Source organism: Cryptomeria japonica, chromosome 2 (assembly GCF_030272615.1).
Source record: "Cryptomeria japonica chromosome 2, Sugi_1.0, whole genome shotgun sequence".
Classification (NCBI taxonomy): Eukaryota; Viridiplantae; Streptophyta; class Pinopsida; order Cupressales; family Cupressaceae; genus Cryptomeria; species Cryptomeria japonica.
In genome coordinates, this window is record NC_081406.1 from 211,516,142 (window position 1) to 211,537,658 (window position 21,517).

The window sequence follows — 21,517 nt, forward strand, 5'->3', positions numbered from 1 at the left end:
CAAATTCTAATGTATCATAATTAACCTTAACATTTTTCAGCATCCCATCCTTAGTAATTTCATCAACAATTTCAGCACAAGTCATAGGTGGTATAATAGTCGCATTACCAGTTTCTAGTGTCAAATCAATGTCACTCTTCCTCCTCCTTTTGGAAGTACTAGATGTAGCTATTGATGTAGCCTTAGGTGTCTTCTTTTGTACTGGTAACTTGATGGTGACCTTCCTAACCAATTGTTTCTTTTCTTCCACTTTAGGTTCTTCCAGTTTCTTCCTCACTACCCTTTTGAACGCTAATGGTGTGTCATCTTCAGACTCAGAATCTATAGTCATAGGTTCAATGTGAACTACTAGATCCTTCCTCTTTCTCCCTTTCTCTGGGACATCAATGAGTTCCTTAATGTCCTTTGAAACCTCCTATACAAACTTACTTTCCTTTTCTTCTTATTTTTCCCTTCTCTTTTGGTTGAAATCAGTTTCAACCTCAAGAGTCTTTTGCTATGTAGTTCCACAGGGCTTCTTTGCGTCATCTATTTCTGCATCAATTAGCATTTTTGCATAGGCATCAATAATTTGTGCATCTACCTCATATCCCATTTCCTCTATCCAAATCTTCTAGGGCTTGACTACCTCTACGAGAGTCACATCCTTCTTGACAATGAAATAAATGTCGGTAGAGTATTTCTCTACTAGTTGCTTAGGTATTCTAATCCTAGACCTCATAGATTTTTAAAAATCCTTAAAGTAACCCCATACCTTATCATCTCTCAGACTTCCCAATGCAGCAATTGGTTGTTTTAGTTGTCTCCCTACCAGGATGCCAAAAGTCCATTGCTTCCTACAAGAACTGGGAGTATCATTCAAAAAGGATAGCATTAAGCAGACTAACAGGTTTCCATACTGGAAGGTGTCCTTCTTCTCACCTTTAAATTTCCCTAAGTTGATCAATAATTCCATAAGCATCCAGCCACAAAGATCTAACTTGATATTATCCCTCATCATCTTATATGCAGCCAAAATACATGAACTGGAAACTGAATTCAGTTGATTTGACTGAGTTACCTTATAGCCTATAGCCATGCTTCCAAATTTGATGTTGGTGTCAGTGATAATGCTCACCTTCATCGATCTCTTGTCTGATGTAGCACTGGTGATCTGCCTCACAAATTCATTAGATACATTCTTATCCAGATGTTGCCCTGTTGATGACAAGCCAGTAATTGCTTGGATGGCTTCCTTAGTAATTTTATAGGATCTTTCTAGCCATATAAATTCCCCATGTAGTTTTCTTAGTACATATCTAACTATTTCATCCTCAAATTCTAAAATATCTAGAATATATGTGAACCCTAGATCTTTGATGTGTTTATATGCTGGTTTGATCTTACCAGATTCTCCCATGAGTTCATTCATATACATCCCTATGATCTCTAAAGTGCCTAAGTCCTCTATATGACAATGGATGTATGCCCTAATATCCTCTACATATACCACTCCCTCCGGAACATGAGAAAATGCTCCAACCGAATCTTCCTTGGTAGCCACATGGATACCATTTGAAAATTGGTCTAGGGCAGTCCTTAACCTCTACTACAGTTGGATTTGCAACAAAAATAGGAACAAAAGATGATCTCGCTTCCATGTTTCAAGAAAAATACCTTTAGATCGATGTCAGTGAAAACCTCCAACAAATTCTTCCAGACGTCGGTGTGATTGCTCAAGAAGGAATTTGATTGCCTCTGAATAGCCTCTGATTGCACTAAGTCACTTTGAATTGCTCTAAATGCTGGGTGAATAATAATGAAGTGTATTTGACCTTTTATCCTTTGAAAGAAAAACCCTAATCTTCCATTGACATAAATGATTGTCGATGAAAGATATCAGATCTCACTCTGAATATATCAACGCCGAATAATCCTTTGCAATATTTGGAACATCTTCCAAAACCTCCTCTAGGGGCATGTGCATCATCTTCCATGAAATTTTTCCTACCCCTAAGGTATCAGCCTTAGTTACCAGATGAGCTCACTACCAGTGCAGGAGCAACCTCTTCTGCCAGATAGGTAATCGAGACATTCCCATCTGATGATTTCTCTTTAGTCTTCCTCACCCATCTCTGAGTATGATCTTGCCGGATTTCATTAACCTTCTCTTTTCATTTTTAATTTGATCCTCCATTGCCAACTTATTAGCCATATGACCAATTTTATTGCATTTAGAACATTTATCGAGAGTAGAATCAAGGTTATAATTTGCTCTATTTCTACATTTCCTAGCCATGTGTCCAAATCTATTGCAAACAAAATATCTACCATTAAATTTATAAGCATTGAATTGTCTTACTAGTGCCTTATGGTTTTGATCTCCATTAGCAGTATCAGAACTCTGTCCTTGCTCAAATCCAAGTCCACTAGAATCTCCAATTTGCCTCTGTCTCTTTAGTAACTCATCAAGCTCTACTGAGTTGATCTTGAATTTTTCTTTGTACTCACTTGCAACAGTTAAATATATTGGCATTATGGATGAATTGATTATGTGTTTCATTGATGTTTTTTCATTGATGTCAACACTAGCTATTATGGCTGGTTACCGGTAGATAGGTTTTGGTTATCGACATAAGATCTAGTGTTACTGGCAGAAGAGACTATCTGTTGGACACTTTCGACATGTTTGGATCTATGGAATATGTTTGGTTACACGTGGTATGTTCTTCTAGAGCATGTCTTGGTCAGATGGTATTGACTTGGTAATCAGATGCTATCATACACTCTAGTAAACTCTTACTGGCACAGGTTTAAGGCTCTATCGACAGAGCTTTCATTGAGGAATCTTGATAGAATGCATAAGTGGTGTTGGTGCAACTTCTGGATGGATTTTAGGATGTTGAAGATGTTCTTTGATTGTGTTTCAACTTCTTGAAGACATTGCTTTGGCATGGTGGACCCAAAATAGGTCCTGTGCCTATCTAGGTTATAGACGGCTATCATGTTAATGTGTACTCTACATGTTACCGGGATGTTTCTGGATTTTTTATGGATTGGTTATTATTGTTTTGGTCTTAAGCTGACATGGCATATTATTGTAATATGGATTTATGTATTGATCTTATTGTAATATCTTTTAGGTGGCCGACCTAATTGGTTTAGGCCTTAGGGTTGATATAAAATGATGTAAGATCTCATTGTAGATTAGAGGAATGGAATTTAGAGTATGAATATTGTAATATCATCTAGGTAGAGGATTAGGTCGATCATAGGTGATCAAATTGGGATTAAGGAAGAGGTCAAAGGCCTCCAGTATTGAGCTTGACTAAGACTGTAATCAGGCATGGTAGATGCTATCTCTAGAAGTTCATTATTCTAGATTGTTGTCAAAATATCTTGAGGTGGTTTTAACCTCTGTAGTCAGTGAGACTCTTTTGTAATGAGCAGTACGCTCTAGGCAGTGTGCCTTTCTACATGTGAAGGCCCCTCATTGTATCACATACTTTCTGCAGAAGTATTATCTGACTGTGGGTAGGCTTCCCAATGTGGTTGTTCCCTTTGCAGATTTTCCACATACAAATCATGGTGTTATGTGGTATGGTTGTATTGTGTTGATTATCTATTTCATTGTTAAGTTTTATTGCTTACTGGTATATGTTTCTGCTTCAGCGATACTTGATTTGGCTAGAGGTTATTAATTGGATTAAAAGTTATAATCTGTTAACAACTGATTCACCTCCCATCTTAGTTGTTCATTGGTTATTGTTATAATTGGTATTAGAGCTTTGGTCCTCTTTCACAAAAGCTTAACCGCTTGAGGTAGATCCTATGGTAGCTAACACTTCTAATCCACCGACAACTATTTTTAGAAGAGAAATACTTAAGCTTGATGAAACAAATTATGGGATATAGAAAATTTGAATGGAGACTCATCTTAGATGTCTTGGAAAGTATATTTGTGAGATCACTGAGAAAGGATACACACCTTATGATCTGACATCTGGTAATCCTGCTCCTATAGACTTGGATAAGAATATTGAGAATGATTCCAGAGCTAGAGAATCCCTCTTGTGTGCACTTACTGATCAGCAGATCATGGGATTAACTGATAAATCATTGACAAAGGTTATGTGGGATAAATTGTAAACTCTAAATGAAGGTGATCCTACTATCAAAATTGCTAAACTTGATGGTTACTGGGTAAGATATGAAAACTTGAAGATGGAAGATAATGAAATAATTGTTGTGTTTATGGAAATAGTAAATGAGATTGTTCTAGGAATTCAATGTTGTGGAGGATTTTTGAGTGAAGATGAAATCATTTCCAAAGTCTTGAGAGCCCTTCCACTAACTTACAAGATGAAGGAAACTGCAATTAATGAGTTGAGAACAATGGCAAACACTTCAATTAACAGAGACATTCTGATTGGGAAATTATCTTCTTTTGAGCTTGAAAAATTTGGATCTTCTGGAGCTGTAAAGTCTGAACCTTCTTTTCATGCATCATCATCATCATCTACCAACAAAAGTGATTGGAAAGTCCTATATGCAAAAGAATTGGAAGACATGGGGAAAGAAGATGAAGAATTTGAGAAACTTGAAGCCTTATTTGCTAGAAAGGTCCGACATGAAGTAAGTATGAAGGAGAAGCACCTTTTAAATATTTTGCATGTAATAAGATTGGTCATTTTTCATCTAGATGTCTTGAAAGGAATGCAAGGTTTGAGGAAAGAGTTAAGAAATTATTTAAGCCTAACCAGAACATATATAGATTCAATAAAAGTAAACAATGCTACATAGAGGATGAGGAAGGAGTAACTGATGACTCTGAAGATGAACCGACAGAGGACTCTGCTAGTGGATCTGACAATGGAAAGGAATGGGTGTTCTATGCTTTAAAGGAAGATGAACTAGAACCAGCTATCATGAATGAAGAAAAGGCCTTGGCAGAAAAAGTTTAAGATAAGGATGAATGGGTAATTGATAGTGGATGCTCACATCATATGACTGGTGATAAAGGAAAATTTATGTCCCTGCAAGAATACAATGATGGTAAAGTCAGATTTAGAGATGACAAAGCATGTATGATCAAAGGTAGAGGTATTATTTCTTTGGATGGAAAGCATAACACTGATAATGTCTATTATGTAGAAGGTTTAAAGCATAATCTTTTGAGTGTTGGTCAATTGGTGGACAAGGGTTTCCAACTTTAGTTTAAAGATAGAAAATGTAAAATCATTAACAAGACTGGTTTGGAGATTGCAACCAGTATTTAGACTGGAGGTAATATCTTTCATTTGAACACTGGTAATAAAACATGTTTGATTTCTCATATTGATGAGAGTTGGTTATGGCATAAGAGGTTGTGTCATGTTAATTTTGATTTTATTGTTAAGATCAGTTCAACTAAGGCAGTTAGAGATATACCTAAGATTATGAAGCCTCATAATCCAGTATGTAAGGAATGTCAATTGGGAAAGCAAGTTAGAACTTATTTTAAGAGCACACATGATAAATCTAATGATGTAATTGATTTGATTCACACTGATTTATGTGGTCCAACAGGAACTAGAAGCTTTCAAGGTGATAGGTATTTCATTTTGATTATTGATGACTATTCTATAATGATGTGGGTGACTTTTCTTAGGGAGAAGTCTGAAGCTTTTGAGAAATTCAAGATCTTTAAAGAAAATGTGGAAATAGAAATTGGATTGGAAATCAAATGTCTAGATCACATCGTGGTGGTGAGTTAACTTCTCATGAATTTAATAGTTATTGTGAGACAAATGGAATCAGGAGACAATTATCTGCACCTCGGACTCCTCAACAGAATGGAGTGGTGGAAAGAAAGAACATAACCATTTTGGATGCAGCAAGATCTATGATGATGGAAGCCAAATTGCATCATATCCATTGGAGAGAAGCAGTGAGTACAATAGTCTACACATTCAACAAATTCACATCAAAGGTGCAACTCGTAAGACCCCTTATGAATTATGGTTTGGACATACACCTACTGTTAAATATTTTAAAATTTTTGGAAGTAAATGCTATATCAAAATAGATGATTCAATTGGAAAGTTTGATCCTAGATGTGATGAAGGGATATTTCTTGGTTATTCAATTCAAAGAAAAGCATATAGATGTTATAACAAAACATTGCAGAAAATTATGGAGAGTGCTAATGTAAAAGTGGATGAGAAGTACATAAATCATTCTATATCATATGAAAGGAAACCGACAGTGGAAATGATCATAACCAAACTGACAATGCCTCAACTGGTATAGGAAACTGAGACAATTACACCAACACAATCAGAAAATTCAACTGGAACTGATGATCAAAGCAGTGAACCTAAAGTTTAGAAGACACCAAGGTATGTAAGATTAAATCACTCTGAAGATCAAATCATTGGAGATAGGAACAAGGGAGTTATGACTAGAAGAAGACTAGAAAATGAAGAGGTATGTCTTATTTCTCAAATGGAACTAGCATCTGTTATTGAAGCTTGTAAAGACAATTATTGGTTAAAGGCTATGGAAGATGAATTAGATTAGATAGAGAAGAATGAAACTTGGACTTTAGTTCCCCGACCTAAAAATAAGAATGTTATTGGAACTAAATGGGTTTATAGGAATAAAATGAATGAAGATGGTCAATTTGTAAGAAACAAGGCTAGATTGGTTTGTAAAGGATATTCTCAAATGGAAGGAATTGATTATGGTGAGACATTTGTACCTATAGCTAGAATTGAAGCTGTTAGACTATTTCTTGCCTATGTAGCTTATAAGAATTAAAAAGTTTATCAAATGGATGTTAAATGTGCATTTTTGAATGAACTTGAGGAAGAAGTATACATTGAGTAGCCTGATGGATTTTCACTGATAGATGATAAAGATATGGTTTGCAGATTGAAGAAATCTTTATATGGTTTGAAACAAGCTCCTAGAGCTTGGTATGCAAGGTTGGATAAATATCTTTTGTAGTTTGGTTTTACTAAAGGCAGTGCTGATAGTAATTTATATTATAAGATCACTAATGATGATATTCTGATTATTGAAGTATTTGTTGATGATATCATTTTTGAAAGACAAATAAGTTGTGCATGGAATTTCCTAACAACATGAAAAATGAATTTGAAATGTTCATGATTGGTGAGATGAAAATTTTCTTAGGTTTGTAGATTACTCAAAATGACAAAGGCATTTTTATCTATCAAACTAAGTATCCGAGGGAATTGTTGAAGAAGTTTGGTATGGATAATTCCAAACTGGTAAGTACTCCTATGGTGACAAGTGAGAAAGTATCTATCAAGGATACTTCTACATTGGTAAATCCGACAAGGTATAAGTCTATGAATGGTGGTTTGTTATATCTAACTCAGACTAGACCAAATATTATGAATGCAATAAGTATTGTTTCAAGATATAAAAGTAATCCTAAAGAAAATCATGAATGTGCAGTAAAGAGGATATTCTGGTATTTGCAAGGAACAACAAAATATGGTTTATGGTATTCTAAAAATGATGATTTCACTTTATGTGCATATACTAACTTAGATTGGGCAAGAGATACTGATGAGAGGAAGAGAACTTCTAGTATAGCTTTCTTTCTTGGAAATAAATTGGTTTCATGGATCAACAAAAAATAGGCATGCATTTCTTTATCTACTGTAGAAATTGAGTATGTTGCAGCAACAACTGATTGCACTCAAGTCTTGTGGATGAAGCAAATTATGAAGGATATCAGGGTAAATGCTAGTGAACTAGTAGTTATCTACTGTGATAACTCTGCAACTATTGACATGTCTAAAAATCTAGTGTTTCACTCTAAGACTAAGCATATATCAATAAAGTATAATTTCAGAAGGATAAGGTAGAAGGAAAGGAAGTCAAATTGGTTTATATGAACACTAAAGAACAGATTGTAGATATATTCACTACACTATTGTCTAAGGAATCGTTTGAATATTTAAGAGACAGGTTAGGGGTTTCAACCCCTCTGGAAGATACTTGATTGATGTAGTTTGGCATGCTTTATTAGAGATACTATTCATTTTGGCACTGATGAGTGGTGCTACTACTCAGAGGGAGTAGTCATCTTTGAGATTCAAAGATTTATATTGTTTCTTTGATATTTTTGTCAGATTTCTGGCATTGATGTCAAAGGGGGAAAGATAGTGATGTGAAAAATAAATTCAGAACTTTATAGAGATATCATTCACAGGTGGAGAGTTCAAGAGATTGTTGGTTGTCTTCCACAGGGGGAGACTTGTTTGGGATTTCTTGGTACTTAGATGTTTTTCACATCTAGTGTTTCCATCAATGCCAAAGGGGGAGATTGTTGGCATTATGGATGAATTTATTATGTGTTGCATTGATGTCACCACTAGCTGTTATGGTTGGTTACCGGTAGACAGGTTTTGGTTACCGACAGAAGATCTAGTGTTACTGGCAGAAGAGACTATCTATTGGACATTTCTGACATGTTTGGATCTATGGAATATGTTTGGTTACATGTGGTACATTCTTCTAGAGCATGTCTTGGTTGAATGATATTGACTTGGTAATCGGATGCTATCATACACTCTGGTAAACCCTTACCAGCATAGGTTTAAGGCTCTACCAACAGAGCTTTCAATGAGGAATCTTGACAGGATGCATAAGTGGTGTTGGTGCAGCTTCTAGATGGATTTCAGGATGTTGAAGATGTTCTTTGATCATGTTTAGGCATTAGGGTTGATATAAAATGATATAAGATCTCATTGTAGATTAGAGGAATGAAATTTAATGAGCGAATATTATAATATCATTCACGCAAAGGATTATCTCTTTCATAGGTGATCGGATTGGGATTAAGGAAGAGGTCAAAGGCCTCTGGTATTGAGCTTAATCGGGACTGTAATTAGGCATGGTAGATGCTATCTCTAGCAGTTCATTATTCTAGATTGTTGTCCAAATATATTGAGGTGGTTTTAACCTCTGTAGTCAATGAGACTCTTTTGTAATGAGCAGTACGCTCTAGGCAATGTGCCTTCCTTCATGTGCATGCTCCTCATTGTATCACATACTTTCTGTAGAAGTATCATTTGACTGTGGGTAGGATTCCTACCATGTTTTTTCCTTTTTCGGGTTTTTCACATACAAATCATGGTGTTATGTGGTATGGTTGCATTGTGTTGATTATCTATTTCATTGTTAAGTTTTATTGCTTACCAATATCTATTTTTGCTTTACTAGTACTTTATCTGGTTAAAGGTTATTAAGTGGTTTAAATGTTATAATCTATTAACAGCTGATTCACCCCCACTCTCAGTTGTTCACCTATTATCCTAACAAAATCATCTCTTAGTATTGACATTTGTCTCTCAAGCTCTTGCTCATTGTTCTGGGATTGTACCAAATTAGTTCTCAACATATCATTTTCATGAACCAACCTACCACATTCTTCAAATTTGTTCTTCGGGAATATAGCAAGATTTTCTTCATTTTTCTTTCTTTCCTCAATCTCCTTAGACATGATAATTATGATACTAATTGTTAAGTATAGGTGCCAAGATAACAAGATGACAGGGGGGGGGTGAATCATACAAACTTAAACTTCCATGAAATCAACAGATTCAACCTTGGTAGCTTTAACAGATATATGTAACCAAAATTGTAAAACATGTAAACTCATAAATAGATAACATCACAACACATTCAACACCATATTTAATGTGGAAACCCAAATAGGGAAAAACCACTATGGGATTTCAAAGCCCCTAAGAAATATACTCTTCTAGAGTATGCTTGGTTAAAAGAAAATCCTATTAAAGATTACAAACACATTGCTAGATGTGACCCGGTTAAGGGATTTCCCTCAGATCTGTTAGGATCTTCACCTTGTTAGAAGTGACCTTGTTTAAAAGGTTTCAAACACTCAATCAGAATGTCACCTTGCTAGAGAATTTACAAATAAGATTGTTAAGTCCACTCGGTTAAGAAATTTTCTGTCACTTACAAAGAAACAATAGTAATGAGTATGTCTGCAACTTTGCATCTAAAATGCTAAAGCAGATTCTTATTTGCTCAATACAATCTAGTCATAGGACTTATCTTGTCCCTCTGCTAGGCTCCTTACTTTGTTATTCAAACAGGTCTTCAAGCTTCTGTGCTTGATAATCACTATGTAGCATCCCTGTGCTTACACTTGCCCACATGCATTGTTTATCAATAGTTCCTTATTTATAAACAATTTGCTAACTGCTTAATCTCTTTGATCACATTTCCCATGATCAATCATAGGCATCAGATCTTCAATCTTGACCAAGTTCAATGTATCCTTCGATCTGAAAATATTTTACCTTGCCTTGGAACTTGCATACATTTCTTGGAACTTGTGCTAGGGTATTGCAGTTCAATCTGAGCTGTAGATCTTCCTGCCGATCTTCCATTGCCATAGATCCTTAACAAACTTCATACATGTTGTATCAATTATTTAACCATATCCAACTCATCAGCTTCCATCATTAAATAACTCATGTATACATCCAATGCATTCTGTTATTACTTGGTTGCAACTGGGTAAATACTAAACTTCACTCGGTAGACATTCTACCTTCATTAACCAATAGTGATAACCTTAGGGTTTACTGACTAGGTTCCTTTCTCGGTAACATAGTATAGTATTAACCTTACAAACAATAGCATATGTAGGATACCAAAACAATCTAAACAACATGATCTCATCATTGTCTAACTCGGTAGTAGTTGCCCATTGAATAACTTATTCCTCCCCTTATTCATCACATTCTTACTGTGTCTTTTACCGACATCTTAACTCTCTTCAAAACATACTTCTTAAGATATGGAAACATCCTACTAAATTAGAAAATCAATTTTTTGACATCAATGACAAAATAATATTGTGAAGAGAGTAAACATCCTAAATCAGTTATATCCATAATTATCAACAACCTTCTCAATATCCTAATTGAAATGCCAACAATCTCTTAATGCCTATTATAATGCCAAGAATCTCCCCCTTTGGCATTGATGGCAAAACCAATTGATTTGACCTAAAAGATTTGAATTTATATTGCTATGATTGTGATTGCTTAGATTGCTAAAATGCTCTCCCCCTGTCATTTGTCTTCTCCCCCATACATTAGTCTTCTCCCTCTTTGAAAACAATGCCAAAAGAAAACTAATACATAATTTCTTCATGTGTGAAGTAATTCCTTTGCTGTTCGGTATCAACTCAGTCTTGGTTAGAGCATTTTATCTTCAATTCCTATTCCTTGTACACCTTTAGAAAATATCCTAAAGTGTGTAAATCAACATCAACTCCTAAAAGATATTCTTTAGAGTCATCGAATTGATGCTTTCACCAATCTCGGTCAGTGAGTAGAAGATAGGGGTAGGACCCCTAACTTACTTTTGAGATACTCAAAAGTGTCCCTTGGCAGTGGCTTGGTGAAAATATCTGCTATTTGTTCCTTTGAACTAACATACTCCAACACCACTTTCTTCTCTTGAGCTTCTTCTCTAAGATAATGATATTTGATAGAGATGTGCTTTGTCTTAGAGTGCATAACAAGATTCTTTGAAATGTTAATGGCACTAGTATTATCACAGAATATAGTTACTGGCTCAGTAACTTTCTCATTTATTCCTTCCAACAATTGTTTGATCCATGCTATATTGGTACAATTTAATGCTGCAACAACATATTCAGCTTTTGCTGTTGACTGTGAAATACATCCTTGTTTCTTGCTAAGCCAACTCACTAGTCTTTCTCCTAAAAAGAAAGCTCCACCACTTGTGCTTTTCCTGTCATCTATGTTGCCTGCCTAGTCAGCGTCAGTATAAACTTTTAAATCAAAGTCATTTCCTTTCTGATATACTAAGCCATAATCCTCAGTACCTTTCAAGTATCTGAAAATTCTCTTGATTGTTGTCATGTGTGTTTCCTTGGGATCTGCATAAAATCTTGCAACTATACATACTGCATGTGCTATGTCTGGCCTGTTGTGAACAACATATTGCAACTTTCCAATCATAGATCGATAAAGTGTCTCATCAACAGATGTAGATTCATAATTGTTTTATAGTTTACGGTTGGTAGTCATAGGAGTACTTACTGGTTTTGAATCCTCCATTCCAAATTTCTTCAAGATTTCCTTTATGTACTTGGATTGAGTAATGAAAATCTCATCTTTCATTTGCAGTATCTGTAGACCTATAAAATACTTTATCTCACCGATTAATGACATCTCAAATTCTTTGCTCATTTCATTTCCAAAGTTCTTGCATAAAGAGTCATTTCCACAAAAGATAACATCATCAACAAATATGGCTAAGATCAGTATTCCATTTTCATCATTCTTCATGTACATATTGTTGTTTTCACTTGTCCTTATAAAACCAATCTTGATTAAATAAGAGTGCAATCTTTCATACCATGCTCTAGGTGCTTGTTTCAGACCATATAAAGCTTTGTTCAATTTACATACCTGATCTTTATTCTCTCCTTCAACAAATCCTTCAGGTTGTTCAATAAAAACTTCTTCTTCTAATATACCATTCAAAAATGCAGATTTGACATCCATTTGATATACTTTGAAATTATTGTAAGCAACTTATACCAACAATGTTCTTACTCCTTCAAGTCTTGCCACAGGTGCAAAAGTCTCACCATAATCAATTCCCTCTTCTTGAGCATAACCTTCGCAAACTAGTCTTGCTTTATTTCAAATGACATCACCTTTTTCATTCAGCTTGTTTCTGAAAATCCACTTTGTACTAATTACATTTTTGTCCTTTGGTCTTGGGACCAGTGTCCATGTGTCATTCTTCTTGATTTGATCAATCTCTTCTATCATTGCATTTATCCAATCTTCACTGTTAAATGCCTCTTTCACTATCCTCGGTTCAAATTCAGATATCAGTCATGTGTTCTGTCTCAGTTTATTCCTTGTCATCACTGGATCATTCTTATCTCCTATAATTTGAATTGATGCATGATTCCTTTTGATATACTTGGCTAATATAGGCTCGGTAGACTCTATATGATCTTCTTCATCACTCGATAACTAGATATTCTCTTCATTTCTTTTAGCAGTTTTCTCAGTAGGACTTCTCGGTTGAACATATACAAATCCTTCATAATCTTCTGGTTCTTTGGAGTTTCCTTCATCATTTCTTTCTGCAAATTCATCAATTTTCACATTTGCACTTTCTTCTATTTTGTTAGAGGATTTGATCAGATATTTAAATGCTTTGCTTCTAGAAGAATAACCAAGAAATGTTCCTTCTTCACTTTTCTGATCAAACTTACCATTTTTGTCATCTTTGTGAACATAGCATCTACTTCCAAATTTTTTAAAATAACTTACATTAGGTTTCTTGTCATACCAGATTTCATATGGTGTCTTCAAGGTTCCTTTCTTCAGTTGTACTCGGTTCAGGGTATAAACCACAGTGCTTATTGGTTCTCTCCAAAATGTTTGAGGTACCTTCTTTTCTATCATCAAGGTTCTTGCACAATCCACAATTGATCTATTTCTTCTCTCAACAATTCCATTTTGTTGTGGAGTTCTCAGTGCAGAGACTTGTCTTTTTATACCATGATCATTGTAGAATAAGTTGAACTCATCAAAGGTGAACTCTCCTCCTCTATCAGATCTAAGACATTTCAGTTGTCTTCCTATTTCATTTCAACTCTTGCCTTGTACCATTTAAACATTTGAAAAGCTTCTAATTTTTCTTTTAAAAACATTACTGACATCATCCTTGAGTAATCATCCACAAATGATATAAAGTACTTATCACCATAATAACTCTGGACTTTCATAGGACCACAAAGATCAGTGTGCACAAGCTCTAAAATTCCCTTAGAAGTGTAGGACTTACTTGTAAAGATTGATCTTGTCATCTTACCCATCTGGCATCCTTGACATATAACATTCTTAGGTTTCTCAAGACTCAGTAGACCTCTTACTTGGTGCTTCTTACTTATTTTGATCAAATTATCAAACTTTACATGACAAAACCTTTTATACCATAACCAGGTATCATCTATCTTTGCATATAGACACTTATTCTGAGTTGATTCAAGGTGAAATGTGTTACCTTTTGTTTGTGTCCTGGTAGTTGCTAACTTCCCATGCTTGTCATGAACTTTGACAATTCCTTTCTGAAACTCTGTTCGATATTCTGTATTGTTTAGTTGTGCTACACTCAACAAATTGTATTTCAAACCTTCAACCCAATAAACATCATTACATTTAGCATTCTCAAGAAGTGTTATAGATCCTTTACTTCTCACTAGACATGGTGCATCATTACCAAATCTTACATAACCTCCATCATAATCTTCTAACATAACAAACTTGTGTTTATCACCTGTCATGTGATGTGAGAATCCACTATCTATGATCCAATAATCATTAGTATTTATGTGAGATATTAAATCTTTTTCTGCGTACCTTTCTTCATTTGATCCATCTTTGATAGCCACATAAACAACTTCCTCTATATCAGTTTCATCTGATTTATCATCATTAGATTCCTCATCAGCTATTAGACATGTCTTTTTATCTCTTCTTCTGAAGTCTCGGTGTCCTTTGTAATGATTATCTTTCTGTCTGTCATCTTGGTAATCTCTCTTTTCACTGGATTGTTTTTTAGGACAATTATAAGCCATATGTCCTATTCTATCATAGTTAAAAAATTTCAAAGGCAACTTTCATTTGTACTTACCTTTTCCTCTCGATAGCCTTCTGGCTAATAGTGCTTCAAACTCTTCTTCCTTTCTGATTTCTTCATAAATTTTGTGTACCTCCTCCATGTTTTTGTGAAATCTTTCACTTGCTCCACTGTGATTCCCTTCAGAGTACTTATACTTTCTATCATTGTAATCATCAGATTCATCAAGATGAAAAGAACTAAGTGCAGACTCAATTTTATTTACCAAAGACCCACTGTTATCAAAATTACTTAACTCAAATGCATGTAGCTTACCAATAGTAGCATCTAAAGAAACTGACATATTGGGTACAAACCTCAATTCATTGATTGCATAAGCAAGTAGAAGGGTTCTTAATAACTTACTTGTGACATCCTTCTCTTCAATGGTTCCTCCTGCTCCTTTGATTTGATTGATAGTCTCTTTTAACCTTGTACTGTACTGGGTTATGTTCTCACCTTCATTCATTCTCATAGATTCAAGTTGTCCTCTTAGACTATCCACTTTTTCTCTTTGAACATGTTCCTCACCACCATACATAGATATGAGCTTGTCCCACATTGCCTTGGCATCATTGCAGCCTTCTAGATCATTAAACTCTGAGTTAGTCAATGCAGATGTTATTTCAATCATTGCTTGAATATGTTCTTGCTTTGCCTTTATCTCTTCCATTGTCAATGGATAGGTGCTAGGTGTAATGAAATCATTCTCCAGATAATATACAATATATTATCCAACTTTTGATAGGTGCAGTTTCATCCTTTTCTGCCATGTAGAGAAACTTGAATTATTCATCTTCAGTGCATCTCTCTTATACATCTTTGGATCTTTTCCTCAAGTACCTTTAAACTTTTCTTCCAGAGTCCAAAGCTCTAATACCAATTGATAGTTCTGATACTAATTGTTAAGTATAGATGCCAAGCTAACAAGATGAGAGGGGGGGGGTGAATCATACAAACTTAAACTTCCATGAAATCAAAAGATTCAACCTCGATAGTTTTAATAGATATATGTAACCAAAACTATAAAACATGCAAACTCATAAACAGATAACATCACAACACATTCAACACCAGATTTAACCCAAATAGGGAAAAACCACTGTGGGATTTCGGAACCACTAAGAAATATACTCTTCTAGAGTATGCTCAGTTAAAAGCAAAGCCTGTTAAAGATTACAAACACATTGCTAGATGTGACTCGGTTAAGGGATTTCCGTTAGATCTATTAGGATCTTCACCTTGTTAGAAGTGACCTTGTTAAAGGGTTTCAAACACTCAATCAGAATGTCACCTTGCTAGAGGATTTACAAATAAGACTGTTAAGTCCACTCAGTTAAGAGATTTTCTGTCACTTACAAATAAACAATAGTAATGAGTATGTCTGCAACTTTGCATCTAATATGCTAAAGCAGATTCTTATTTGCTCAATACAATCTAGTCATAGGACTTATCTTGTCCCTCTACTGGGCTCCTTACTCTATTATTCAAATAGATCTTCAAGCTTCTGTGCTCGGTAATCACTATGTAGCATCCATGTGCTTACACTTGCCTGCATGCATTGTTTATCGACGGCTCCTTATTTATAACAATTTGCTAACCACTTAATCTCTTTGATCATATTTCCCATGATCAATCATAGGCATCAGATCTTCAATGTTGACTAGGTTCAATGTATCCTTCAATCTAAAAATGTTTTACCTCACCTTGGAACTTGCATACATTTCTTGGAACTTGTGCTAGGGTATTGCGGTTCAATCTGAGCTGTAGATCTTCCTGCCGATCTTCCTTTGCCATAGATCCTTAACAAACTTCATACACATTGTATCAATCATTTAATCATATCCAACTCATCAGCTTCCATCATTAAATAACACATGTATACATCCAATGCATTCTGTTATTACTCAGTTGCAACTTGGTAAATACTAAACTTCACTCGGTAGACATTCCACCTTCATTAACTGATAGCGATAACCTTAGGGTTTACCGACTAGGTTCCTTGCTCGGTAACATAGTATAGTATTAACCTTACAAACATTAGCATATGTAGGATATCAAAACAATCTAAACAACATGATCTCATCATTGTCTAACTCGGTAGTAGTTGCCCATTGAATAACTTATTCCTCCCCTTATTCATCATATTCTTTCTATGTCTTTTATCGACATCTTAATTCTCTTCAAAACATACTTCTTAAGATAAGGCAACATCCTACTAAATAAGAAAATCAATTTCTTGACATCAATGACAAAATAATATTGTGAAGACAGTAAACATCCTAAATTAGTTATATCCATAATTATCAACAACCTTCTCAATATCCTAATTGAAATGCCAACAATCTTTTAATGTCTGTTATAATGCAAATAAGACATCCTCATAGTCACAACTTGCATCTCATTCTTCATAACCATGTTCTCCTGACTCAATATCTAACATTGTTCCTTAAGTGTATTTTTCTCTTCATCATCTTGATTTTGCAAAAGTTACTTCCTCCCAGCTTTAACAGATGATAGCCTCTCTTGCAGGACAAGAATAAATTATTTGGCAGAATGGAACTCATCTTGTAGCTTTAAGTTCTTCAATCTTTCAACATCATAATCTTCAATTGCCATCTCAAGCTACTTCTCCAAAGCCATATTCAATGATTCTGGTTTTAGGATCTTCCTCAAGCTATTAAACTTCCTTTGAGGTACAAGGCTTTGATACCAATTGTTTGAAATCAGTAACACAGAGAGGGGGGGAGGGTGAATCAGTGTTATACCGAAATAAAAGATTTTAGCCTTAACAAAACATTTATTCACCAACCGGTATACTGGTATAAACATAATTGAAAGAAGTAATGCAACCAATAAGACAAACACATAAATGAGAACCATAATACACAAATTTATATGTGGAAAACCTCAAAGAGGAAAAACCACGGTGGGATTTGTGACCCACAATATCAATTCATTGGCCATATGAAGAGATATTAAAATATATGATGGGCCTGCACTTGCAGGAAGGCTTACAGCATAGAGCACACTGCTCAATCACAATAGGAGCCTCCCTAACTACATAACACACCAGACAATACTCCAAAGAATAGTGAACTGATAAGATAACATCTTCTATGCCAGAATATAGTTCCGGTTTAAATTCTATCTTTTCTTGTTAAAACACTAAACCTCTGTACTAGAATAACCCTTACAATGAATTCCTCACATACATAGTCTATCTGATATATTTCATATTACATTACATCCATATATCTATCCTATCATTATTCCAAAATGATCTAATCAATATCCCCTATACACCCTTTACAAATTTGTCTTATGTCAGCTTACAAGGATATACACAATAACAGATTACATGTCAGCCATATAACATAAATGAATAAACATTAAAACAAGTTGTCGATGCCAGATCCAAGATGTGTCGCCCTCCAATACTGATGACCTTTCATACCATGTCGGCCTGCACTACCAGTGACCAAAGAAATCTTCTATCCTGTTGGTGTTGGTGTAGAGTCTGTGAAGTGCCTACCGATACACCATATGAAGCCGGAACCTAAAATCATGTTGCCATAAATGACAACATAATGAAACCTAACCAATAGAGTGTCAATTGACAACATAATACAAGCAAAAAAATTGTCTCCTAGGCCTCCAATGCCCTCATTTCTAGAGGCTCCTACCCAATAGTCTATTTTAGCTCCTATTTCGGTGGCTTCCACAAGCCATTTTCTCACACTTGTGCCATCTCCCTTATCTTTCAAAATTAAGGAAATATAGGCTTGTCTTGAGACTTGAATGCAAAAAATGATCAATCCATTACATCAGCAACTGCAAGGATATGGAAATGAATTGGCCTTAGTCAAGAGAAAATTGCCACAAGCTAGCAACATGCCTTATCAATCCCAAAACCATAAATATCAACAACAAAGGCCTAATTTTCAAGGGCAGAACCAATGGAGCAATGCTAGGCCCTTGAATAGTTTAAATCCCACATTTGCAAGTACTTCAAAGGCACTAGTGCCAACACATGACAATCTTTCTCAGGAACAAGATTGTGTGTGTGCCATGCAACCAATCACAAAATCAAGCCTCATGTCAGAATGATGAGTTTTCTCAGGCCCTAGTAGCACAAGAGGAACCAACAACATTAGGGCAGCAATAATTTGCTGATCTCAGTCATACATAGGGGGATACAAATTTCATGAATTGGCAAGATACTAATTTTTGTGGAATGAATTAGGCAGGTGGGGACAATGGGGCCAACAACACAAGATCAAAAAGGAGGGCCATAGAACCTAGTGCTAATTTTGTAGAAGCAGGTCAGACTGCATCCATAGCTTAGGCCTCACAACCTATCCTATAGTCTTTAAAGCCAAAGAGAATGACTTGACACAAAAATTCAAGGAAGGAGAGCCACCTAAGGATCCTATAATATCAAAACTAGACCTACTCGCTACGAAGGTCCCTGCTAAGGCTTCCATCCCCTTTAACATTGTTGAATAGATGAAGAGGGCCAACCTCAATATATCAATGTGGGATGCTCTGGCTATCCCATCTCAAAGAAACCTACTTTAGGAAGCCATAAAGAAGATGGATATTGCAGAGGATACCACTCAAGGTTGCAAATCTTCAATTTCTACAAGCATAGTGCAGCCTTTGGAGGAAGAGAATTAAAAAAAATCAGTAAGCCTCCCCCTTTTTATCTGTCATTAATCATAGGAGATAAAATTCTCCATAATTGCATGATAGATAGCAGGGCTAGTAGATCAGTTATGCCAAAAGAGATAGTTGACCACCTAGATATCAAGTATGAACCTATCACAAGAGGAGTTGTGCAACTTGATGGCACATCAGTTTAGACTATGGGAGTCATTAAAAATTTGAATTTAACCTTGCATGCCTTCTCGGGTTGTAGTGTGCTGCAAGACATCTCAGTGATCAACATGCATGCCTGCTTATTTTGCCATTTTTTTATCTAGGGAATTCACTTCCAAGAAAGGTGGCTACGTATATTCTAATTGGTCTCACATGTTTTTGAGGACAAGATATGACACCAAAGTAACCATTAGGGCCGAACCTGTTGCCAATGATCATATAGAGCCCTATGCCCCAAGTCTTATCAACATGAATTGTACTCTCCATGAGGAGAAAGAAGAAATTTTAGTAAGAGAGCCTACAACTTAGTTGGATGAGGTTCCTAATTTCCTACTTGACAAGTGGGCAAATGCATTTCAGTTTGACCCCATTGATGAGGTTAACAATACAGACCTGGGTACATATTATATACATGAGGAAGATACCCCCATTCCCAATCTTGTTAAAGGAAGACCATGATATGCATGGAATATGGGATATGTTATTTGATGGTTCAAGGAACATAAATGGTGTAGGAGTTGGTGTATTGCTGATTTCTCCTAAAAGTGAGAAATATTACTTTTCTTTGACTTCATTTTAGTTGCACTAACAATGTAGCTAAGTATGAAGCTCTGATTTTGGGTCTCCAAACAACATAGGGGAGAGGGATCAAATCTTTGAAGGTGCATGGAGATAGTGACTTGGTTGTAATTAAGATTAGGGCTTAGAGAACTACCAAGAAAAAACCTTATCAATTCCTATAAGCATAGAGCATGGGACCTAATTGAGGGATTTGAGGCCTTCAATATTTCTAGTGTCCCTAGAAATCAAAATAAACATGATGACCGATTAGTAGCAATTGGATATCAACATGACATTCCATCTCATGCTGCAGCAAAGAGAGAACTATAGACTAGACTTGTGGTGATACTAGCATTGCTTGATATTGAAGTGAATTGGCAGGTCTTTGATTATGATCGACAAATTGTGAACTTTTGGAAAGACGAAGCAGAGTTCTCACATAAGAAGCAATGAATGTTGCAGGACTTGTATGGAGATCAAATCATGCAGCTCAGTTCTAACAAGATTCCCAAGGGGTTGATCACCTTGGAGGGGATATTCAACTAGGATGATCAAATGAAAGGGAGAACAATGAACTTGGCCACCAAGAAAGGAGACTAAAAATCAATAGCCATGGCAGAAGGAAAAGCTCTAAATTTGGGAAAGGTATGTTCCTAATCTGATCAAGATACTTTTGTTAATCTCTATCAAGAGTATAATGATATTTTTGCTTTTACCTATAAGGATCTAAAAGGGTTTGATCCTAGCCTATCTCAACATACCATAGAGTTAGATCCTAATGCTAAACCAGTTAGACAAAAGCAAATACCTATAAATACAAAATTGAGCCTTTGATGAGGAGAGAACTATCCAAGCTTATAGAATCTAGCATTATTTTTTCAATTAAATATTCTTCTTGGGTAGCCAATCTTGTTCCAATTAGAAAGAAAAACAAGGAAATCAGACTGTGTGTAGACTTTAGGAACCTCAACGGATCCCCCCTTAAAGATAATTATCCCCTTCCTTCCATGGAATAAATTTTAGCTAAATTAGTGGCTAAGAAAGAATTTCATTCTTGGACGGATACTCATGGTATAATTAGATCCTAGTCCAAGAATCTGACCAATACAAGACTACATTCACAACTAAATGGGGCACTTATGCCTATTGTAAGATGACTTTTGGACTAACAAATGTAGGTGCAACTTTTCAGAGAGCCATGGATATGGCTTTTAAGGGACTATTAACAAAATTTCTACTAGTATATCTTGATGATACTACTATATACTCCAAACATGTGGCAGACCACTTTGCTCATCTTGAGAAAGTTTTCAAAAGGTGGAGGGAATATGGTGTGTCCTTGAACCCCAACAAGTGTGTATTT